The sequence below is a fragment of the Lepisma saccharinum genome, unplaced genomic scaffold (assembly GCF_977018435.1).
Source record: "Lepisma saccharinum unplaced genomic scaffold, izLepSacc3.1 HAP1_SCAFFOLD_266, whole genome shotgun sequence".
Lineage (NCBI taxonomy): Eukaryota > Metazoa > Arthropoda > Insecta > Zygentoma > Lepismatidae > Lepisma > Lepisma saccharinum.
Genome location: NW_028143025.1, coordinates 1 through 8,365, shown reverse-complemented (window position 1 = coordinate 8,365; position 8,365 = coordinate 1). Strand labels below are relative to the sequence as shown.

The following is an 8,365-nucleotide window of genomic DNA, read 5'->3' as shown; positions in this document are numbered from 1 at the left end:
ACTTGGGGGGTTTAAGGTATCTGGGTGACTTGACACAAGTCTTTCCCAGATTGGGTATAAGAACGGCAATGGACTTAGGGGTGACCGAGAAAGAAGTGAAGCTGGGAAAACGTATCACATGTGTCGGAAAAGCGAAATCGCACAAAAGATAGTTGGGGGGTTGGAGGTTTCTGGGTGACTTGACACAAGTCTTTCCCAGTTTGGGTATAATAACGGCAATGGACGTAGGGGTGCCCAAGAAAGAAGTGAGGCTGGGAAAACGTATCACATGTGTGGAAACACGGAATTGGCACCAAAGATAGTGGGGGGGTTTAAGGTATCTGGGTGACTTGACACAAGTCTTACCCAGTTTGGGTATAATAACGGCAATGGACGTAGGGGTGCCCAAGAAAGAAGTGAGACTGGGAAAACGTATCACATGTGTGGAAACACGGAATTGGCACCAAAGGTACTTGGGGGGTTTAAGGTATCTGGGTGACTTGACACAAGTCTTTCCCAGTTTGGGTATAATAACGGCAATGGACGTAGGGGTGCCCAAGAAAGAAGTGAGGCTGGGAAAACAGAAAGAGAAATAAGGTTTTCCCAAAGCTTTACTCTTTGACTTTAGACAAGCTTGGAGCTTGCGTGAATTGAGGAGGAAAGGTGGAAAGCTCCATGGTTTTTACAGAGCGAATCAATTGTTAGTGAAGTTTGGGGGTATAAGGTGCCCTGTGGGTATGTGGCGACCACAGGGCGAAAGAGCAAGTTGGGTCCGCTTGCGAGTCACGGAGAGATGGAGCAACCACCTGCGAGGGCGATGGAACTTGGCTGGAACCACGCTTGCATTTCGTGATAGATTGCTCTGTCTGGGAAAAGTGAAGAATGATAGAGTTTTCCCAGTGTGCTTGCACAAAAGGGCAATACCTGCAGAAGGAACCGCATGTGTATTGAGTCTGGGAGAAGTGTGTGAGAAATAGAAGTTTCCCAGGCTGTTACCGTATATCGGTATGTAGAGCGTTAACCTTTGAGCATGAGACTCTAGTCGCATAGAAGCAAAGAGAAATAAGGTTTTCCCAAAGCTTTACTCTTTGACTTTATACAAGCTTGGAGCTTGCGTGAATTGAGGAGTATAGTTGGAAAGCTCCATGGTTTTTACAGAGCGAATCAATTGTTAGTGAAGTTTGGGGGTATAAGGTGCCCTGTGGGTATGTGGCGACCACAGGGCGAAAGAGCAAGTTGGGTCCGCTTGCGAGTCACGGAGAGATGGAGCAACCACCTGCGAGGGCGATGGAACTTGGCTGGAACCACGCTTGCATTTCGTGATAGATTGCTCTGTCTGGGAAAAGTGAAGAATGATAGAGTTTTCCCAGTGTGCTTGCACAAAGGGGCAATACTTGCAGAAGGAACCGGATGTGTATTGAGTCTGGGAAAAGTGTGTGAGAAATAGAAGTTTCCCAGGCTGTTACCGTATATCGGTATGTAGAGCGTTAACCTTTGAGCATGAGACTCTAGTCGCATAGAAGCAAAGAGAAATAAGTTTTTCCCAAAGCTTTACTCTTTGACTTTAGACAAGCTTGGAGCTTGCGTGAATTGTGGAGGAGAGGTGGAAAGCTCCATGGTTTACACATAGCGAATCAATTGTTATAGAACCTTAGGGGAGTAAGTGCCCTGTGAGTATGTGACGACCACAGGGCGAAAGAACAAGTTGGGTCCGCTTGCGAGTCACGGAGAGATGGAGCAACCACCTGCGAGGGCGATGGAACTTGGCTGGAACCACGCTTGCATTTCGTGATAGATTGCTCTGTCTGGGAAAAGAGAAGAATGATTGAGTCTTCCCAGTGTGCTTGCGCAAAAGGGCAATACCTGCAGAAGGATCCGCATGTGTATTGAGTCTGGGAAAAGTGTGTGAGAAAGAGAAGTTTCCCAGGCTGTTACCGTATATCGGTACATAGACCGTCAACCAATGAGCATAAGACTCGAGTCGCAAAGAGAAATCTTTTCCCAAGCTACTACTCTTTGACTTTAGTTGAGCTTGCATCTGTTGCTAAACGTAACGATCGAGGTGCAAGTTTGCATGGTTATAAAAGAGTAAATCAATTCATATTGATATATGGTGGGAATGGTGGCTCTCGTGCTTGCTAAGCAAGCTCTTGAGCGATGCCCTGTGTATTACGTGGCGAGCACAGGGCGATACAGCACCTTTGCACAGGATGCGAGTCACGATGAGATGGAACTAACACCTCCGAGGGCGACTAAGCTTGGCTTGAACCACGCTTGTACTTTCAGATAGATTTTTCTGTCTGGGCGAAGTTAAGGAGTTGTGCGTTTCCCAGTGTCTTACCGTATATCGGTACATAGACCGTCAACCAATGAGCATAAGACTCTAGTCGCAAAGGGAAAGTTTTCCCAAGCTACTACTCTTTGACTTTAGTTGAGCTTGCATCTGTTGCTAAACGTAACGATCGAGGTGCAAGTTTGCATGGTTATAAAAGAGTAAATCAATTCATATTGATATATGGTGGGAATGGTGGCTCTCGTGCTTGCTAAGCAAGCTCTTGAGCGATGCCCTGTGCATTACGTGGCGAGCACAGGGCGATACAGCACCTTTGCACAGGTTGCGAGTCACGATGAGATGGAACTACTTTCCCAGTCTCTTACCGTATATCGGTACATAGACCGTCAACCAATGAGCATAAGACTCTAGTCGCAAAGGGAAAGTTTTCCCAACCTACTACTCTTTGACTTTATTTGAGCTTGCATCTGTTGCTTGATGTAACGATAGAGGTGCAAGTTTGCATGGTTAAAAAAGAGTAAATCAATTCATATTGAAATATGGTGGGAATGGTGGCTCTCGTGCTTGCTATGCATGCTCTTGAGCGATGCCCTGTGCATTACGTGGCGAGCACAGGGCGATACAGCACCTTTGCACAGGTTGCGAGTCACGATGAGATGGAACTACCACCTCCGAGGGCGAAGGAGCTTGGCTGGAACCACGCTTGGAGTTTCAGATAGATTTTTCTGTCTGGGCGAAGTTAAGGAGTTGTGTGTTTCCCAGTGTCTTACCGTATATCGGTACATAGACCGTCAACCAATGAGCATAAGACTCTAGTCGCAAAGAGAAATCTTTTCCCAAGCTACTACTCTTTGACTTTAGTTGAGCTTGCATCTGTTGCTTAATGTAACGATCGAGGTGCAAGTTTGCATGGTTATAAAAGAGTAAATCAATTCATATTGATATATGGTGGGAATGGTGGCTCTCGTGCTTGCTATGCATGCTCTTGAGCGATGCCCTGTGCATTACGTGGCGAGCACAGGGCGATACAGCACCTTTGCACAGGTTGCGAGTCACGATGAGATGGAACTACTTTCCCAGTCTCTTACCGTATATCGGTACATAGACCGTCAACCAATGAGCATAAGACTCTAGTCGCAAAGGGAAAGTTTTCCCAAGCTACTACTCCTTGACTTTAGTTGAGCTTGCATCTGTTGCTAAACGTAACGATCGAGGTGCAAGTTTGCATGGTTATAAAAGAGTAAATCAATTCATATTGATATATGGTGGGAATGGTGTCTCTCGTGCTTGCTAAGCAAGCTCTTGAGCGATGCCCTGTGCATTACGTGGCGAGCACAGGGCGATACAGCACCTTTGCACAGGTTGCTAGTCACGATGAGATGGAACTACTTTCCCAGTCTCTTACCGTATATCGGTACATAGACCGTCAACCAATGAGCATAAGACTCTAGTCGCAAAAGGAAAGTTTTCCCAAGCTACTACTCTTTGACTTTAGTTGAGCTTGCATCTGTTGCTAAACGTAACGATCGAGGTGCAAGTTTGCATGGTTATAAAAGAGTAAATCAATTCATATTGATATATGGTGGGAATGGTGGCTCTCGTGCTTGCTAAGCAAGCTCTTGAGCGATGCCCTGTGTATTACGTGGCGAGCACAGGGCGATACAGCACCTTTGCACAGGTTGCGAGTCACGATGAGATGGAACTAACACCTCCGAGGGCGAAGGAGCCTGTCTCGAACCACGCTTGTACTTTCAGATAGATTTGTCTGTCTGGGCGAAGTTAAGGAGTTGTGTGTTTCCCAGTCTCTTACCGTATATCGGTACATAGACCGTCAACCAATGAGCAAAAGACTCTAGTCGCAAAGGGAAAGTTTTCCCAAGCTACTACTCTTTGACTTTATTTGAGCTTGCATCTGTTGCTTGATGTAACGAAGGAGGTGCAAGTTTGCATAGTTAAAAAAGAGTAAATCAATTCATATTGATATATGGTGGGAATGGTGGCTCTCGTGCTTGCTAAGCTTGCTCTTGAGCGATGCCCTGTGCATTACGTGGCGAGCACAGGGCGATACAGCACCTTTGCACAGGTTGCGAGTCACGATGAGATGGAACTACTTTCCCAGTCTCTTACCGTATATCGGTACATAGACCGTCAACCAATGAGCATAAGACTCTGGTCGCAAAGGGAAAGTTTTCCCAAGCTACTACTCTTTGACTTTAGTTGAGCTTGCATCTGTTGCTAAACGTAACGATCGAGGGGCAAGTTTGCATGGTTATAAAAGAGTAAATCAATTCATATTGATATATGGTGGGAATGGTGGCTCTCGTGCTTGCTAAGCAAGCTCTTGAGCGATGCCCTGTGTATTACGTGGCGAGCACAGGGCGATACAGCACCTTTGCACAGGATGCGAGTCACGATGAGATGGAACTAACACCTCCGAGGGCGACTAAGCTTGGCTTGAACCACGCTTGGAGTTTCAGATAGATTTATCTGTCTGGGCAAATTTAAGGAGTTGTGTGTTTCCCAGTCTCTTACCGTATATCGGTACATAGACCGTCAATCATTGAGCACAAGACTCTAGTCGCAAAAGGAAAATTTTTCCCAAGCTACCACTCTTTGACTTTAGTTGAGCTTGTATCTGTTGCTTAATGTAACGATGGAGGTGCAAGTTTGCATAGTTAAAAAAGAGTAAATCAATTCATATTGATGTATGGTGGGAATGGTGGCTCTCGTGCTTGCTAAGCAAGCTCTTGAGCGTGCCCTGTGTATTACGTGGCGAGCACAGGGCGATACAGCAAGCTTGTCCCACTTGCGAGTCACGTTGAGGTGAAGCAATCACCTCAGAGGTGCATGGTGCATCTAGTCTAATTCGAACCCAACTGCTCACCCGCCACGTAAGCAACCGGGGAGGTAGGTATACCAATCGGTATCAATGCCTTCACTGTCGGTCAACCGCCGTTTGCAATTTCGTGGATGGAGTAGGGATCATCCTCTCGGATGAGACCCGAAGCGAACGTTAGCTATGCGTTCAAAGGCAACCCCACTCACGTGGGATGTTCGGGTTCGAATTGTTTTCCGAAAAGCATTGCTGTATTCATAGTTTTCGGAAAATTCACGGCACCCATCTTTGTTTCTGCGCCGTGTACGAGTAAGTGACAGAGCCGCGCAAGCGGGAAGGTAGCCTTCCTTGGAAGACTGGTTTAACCTGAACCAAGTTTGTTGCTACTAACTTGTCAGCCCTCGTACACTGTGGTTCGCCTCCGACACGTGACGTAACCGTTTGTGTTCTTCCGAACGCATGTAGGTTGAGCATCAGACACCTTGAATTGACTTACCCACCCTAGTGGGGAAGCTTAGCTTACTTCGGGAACTCCGGCTCATCCGAACGACTCTAGGTTGAAGCCTGCACCGAGGTTAAGCATGGCATGTCAAATCAAGGTGCCTCTCAAGCGGATAACTTGCCTACCTCTGTTCTTCCGAACGTCTCTAGGCTGAGCACTCTGAGGGAAAGCAAGCTAAAACGTCAACCGTCGGAAGCCGAGCGAGTTAAGAGAACCTGTCCTGCGGGAGTACTTGCCCACCTCTGGAACTCCGGCTCATCCGAACGAATGTAGGATGAAGCCTGCACCGAGTTAAAGCAATTCATTTTGTCAGCCCTCGCTGCCGAGAAGTGACGAGACGTCAATCGCCGGCGATTGCCTACCTCGGGAACTCCGGCTCATCCTAAAAGAAACTAGGTTGAAGCCTGCACCGTGGGAAAGCAAGGAACGCCGACGTTTTGACGGTAACTCGCCCACCTCCTCTCTTCCAAACGACTCTAGGTAGAGGGTGGGTGGGATAGTGAGCTACTTTTTCACATTTCGGTTAGCGGGAAGTGACACAAGGTACCCGACCGGTGTTCGCTTGCCTCCCTTGGTAACTCCGGTTCATCCGAACGACTCTAGGATGAAACCTGCACCAAGGGAAAGCAAGCTAGCTCTCTCTTTTCTCTCCCGGTGACGGCGATGCCTTCTCCGGTTTGCGTTGCATCGTTTCTGAAGTTGACCCGTCCGCTCTGCTTACTTCGGGAACTCCGGCTCGACCGAACGACTCTAAGTCGAAGCCTGCACCGAAGGAAAGCAGCGTACGTGCCAGCCTCCGTGGCGAGACAACCTAAACCCGAAGGTTCCCGAGAACTTAGTACGGGTGTCCGTCGAAGCGTGCGTTCTCCGGAGCGCCGTCTTGAGTGGCTGCCTGTTGCCGTACAGGCACGGCTGTTCGCTGGGAGCTCCCAGCCTCCCAGGCAAGGAACAGAACCAGAACGCGGGCACGGTGCCAATCGAAGAAGTCGGTTCGCCGTTCCCGCGCGCAAACGAACGTCTCGAAGTTTCCAGCTTTAAAGAAAGTGGAACTACGTAGACCTCTAACCGAAGTAGTGGGAGTTATGTTTTCTGGAAAGCGGTGTAACCTGTCGTTCTTCAAGCGTCAGTGTTGCGTTGCCTAAGTTAGTGGCGAGCCGCTTTCCTCGCTTAAAACATGGCACTCTGCCTAGCGCGAGTGCTGCATACGCACCGTATGCACCGTACCCTGGTTGATCCTGCCAGTAGTCATATGCTCGTCTCAAAGCCTAAGCCATGCATGTCTCAGTACAGACTTTACCAAAGTGAAACCGCGAATGGCTCATTACATCAGTTATGGTTCCTTAGATCGTACGCATCCTACTTGGATACCTGTGGCAATTCCAGAGCTAATACATGCTCACGGTGTCTCCGGCCGGGCAACCGAACGGGGTGCCGTTACCATTCAAAAGACCAAACGGTCCGCTTCTGCGGGCCGACTCATTTGGTGACTCTAAGTAACCTCTAGGCAGATCGCACGGTCAAGCACCGGCGACGCATCTATCAAATGTCTGCCTCATCACACTGTGGATGGTGGGTTATTGGCCCACCATGGTGATTACGGGTAACGGGGAATCAGGGTTCGATTCCGGAGAGGGAGCCTGAGAAACGGCTACCACATCTATGGAAGGCAGCAGGCACGCAAATTACCCACTCCCGGCACGGGGAGGTAGTGACGAAAAATAACGATGCGGGACTCATCCGAGGCCCCGTAATCGGAATGGATCCACCCTAAACAGTTGGGTGAACCTATCGGAGTGCAAGTCTGGTGCCAGCAGACGCGGTAAGTCCAGCTCCGATAGCGTATACTAAAGTTGCTGCGGTTAAAAAGCTCGTAGTTGGATCTGGGTCTCGGGCGGTCGGTTCGCCGTCAGGCGTTCAACTGGCCGTACCGGACGTCTTCTCGGTTTCCCCGGTCTGCTCTTCACCGAGTGGACCGGGGGATTCCGGGACGTTTACTTTGAACAAATTAAAGTGCTCAAAGCAGGCTATTCGCCTGGATGCTCCTTGCATGGAATAATGGAACAGGACCTCGGTTCTCTCTGTTGGTTTTCGAACCAGAGGTAATGATTAAAAGGGATTGACGGGGGCTTGAGTATTGCGAGGGAAGAACGCAGCTAGCTGCGAGTCAATTTGCGATCTGCAAAACAGAGAGCATCGACGGTTCCGAATGCACATTGCGGCCCGGGTCTTTACCTGGGTCGGTCCTGGTTGAGTGTCGGAAGTTTCAAAATGACGTGCTCTTGCGAGCACAGTGCGTGTAACAGCACGCCACGATAATCTCGCGGCCGCCTCTCTCCCGGAGGTAAGAGCCGTCGCGAGGTCGAATCCGAAATAGGATCATTAGGAGTCGGCCGTGAGGTCGTCTCCTCGGAGGACTCCATTCTAGTACAATAAGTGGAAAGACCGGTCTACGGATCCGCGCGTGCGTGGAAGGGGGGCCTCGAAGGAGCGGGGTTATCCCGGAGAAGTCCGGATCCGTATCCCGGAAGCAGCTTTCCGAGCATGCCGGGGCGAGCAACGCCGGTGATCGGGAAGTTGGCTTCTTCGGACATTGTGGCTGGACCACTCGGAAGGTTAAATTTCCAAAGTTTGGAAAGATGTGGGGTGGGAGAGCCGGCCGGATGACTCCGTTTCATCCGGGCGGGTGCCTCGCGTTGAACGCAGGTTAAGTTTCCAACAGTCGTCTACGGACGCGTAGAAGAGCCTGTCTATTCCT

At 49.3% G+C, this 8,365-nt stretch overlaps 1 pseudogene; it reads left to right on the top strand.

The window, feature by feature from the left end:
• Positions 1 to 6,832: 6,832 nt before the first annotated feature.
• LOC145982630 (small subunit ribosomal RNA) lies at positions 6,833 to 8,365 on the top strand (annotated as a pseudogene; the record flags this gene model as incomplete).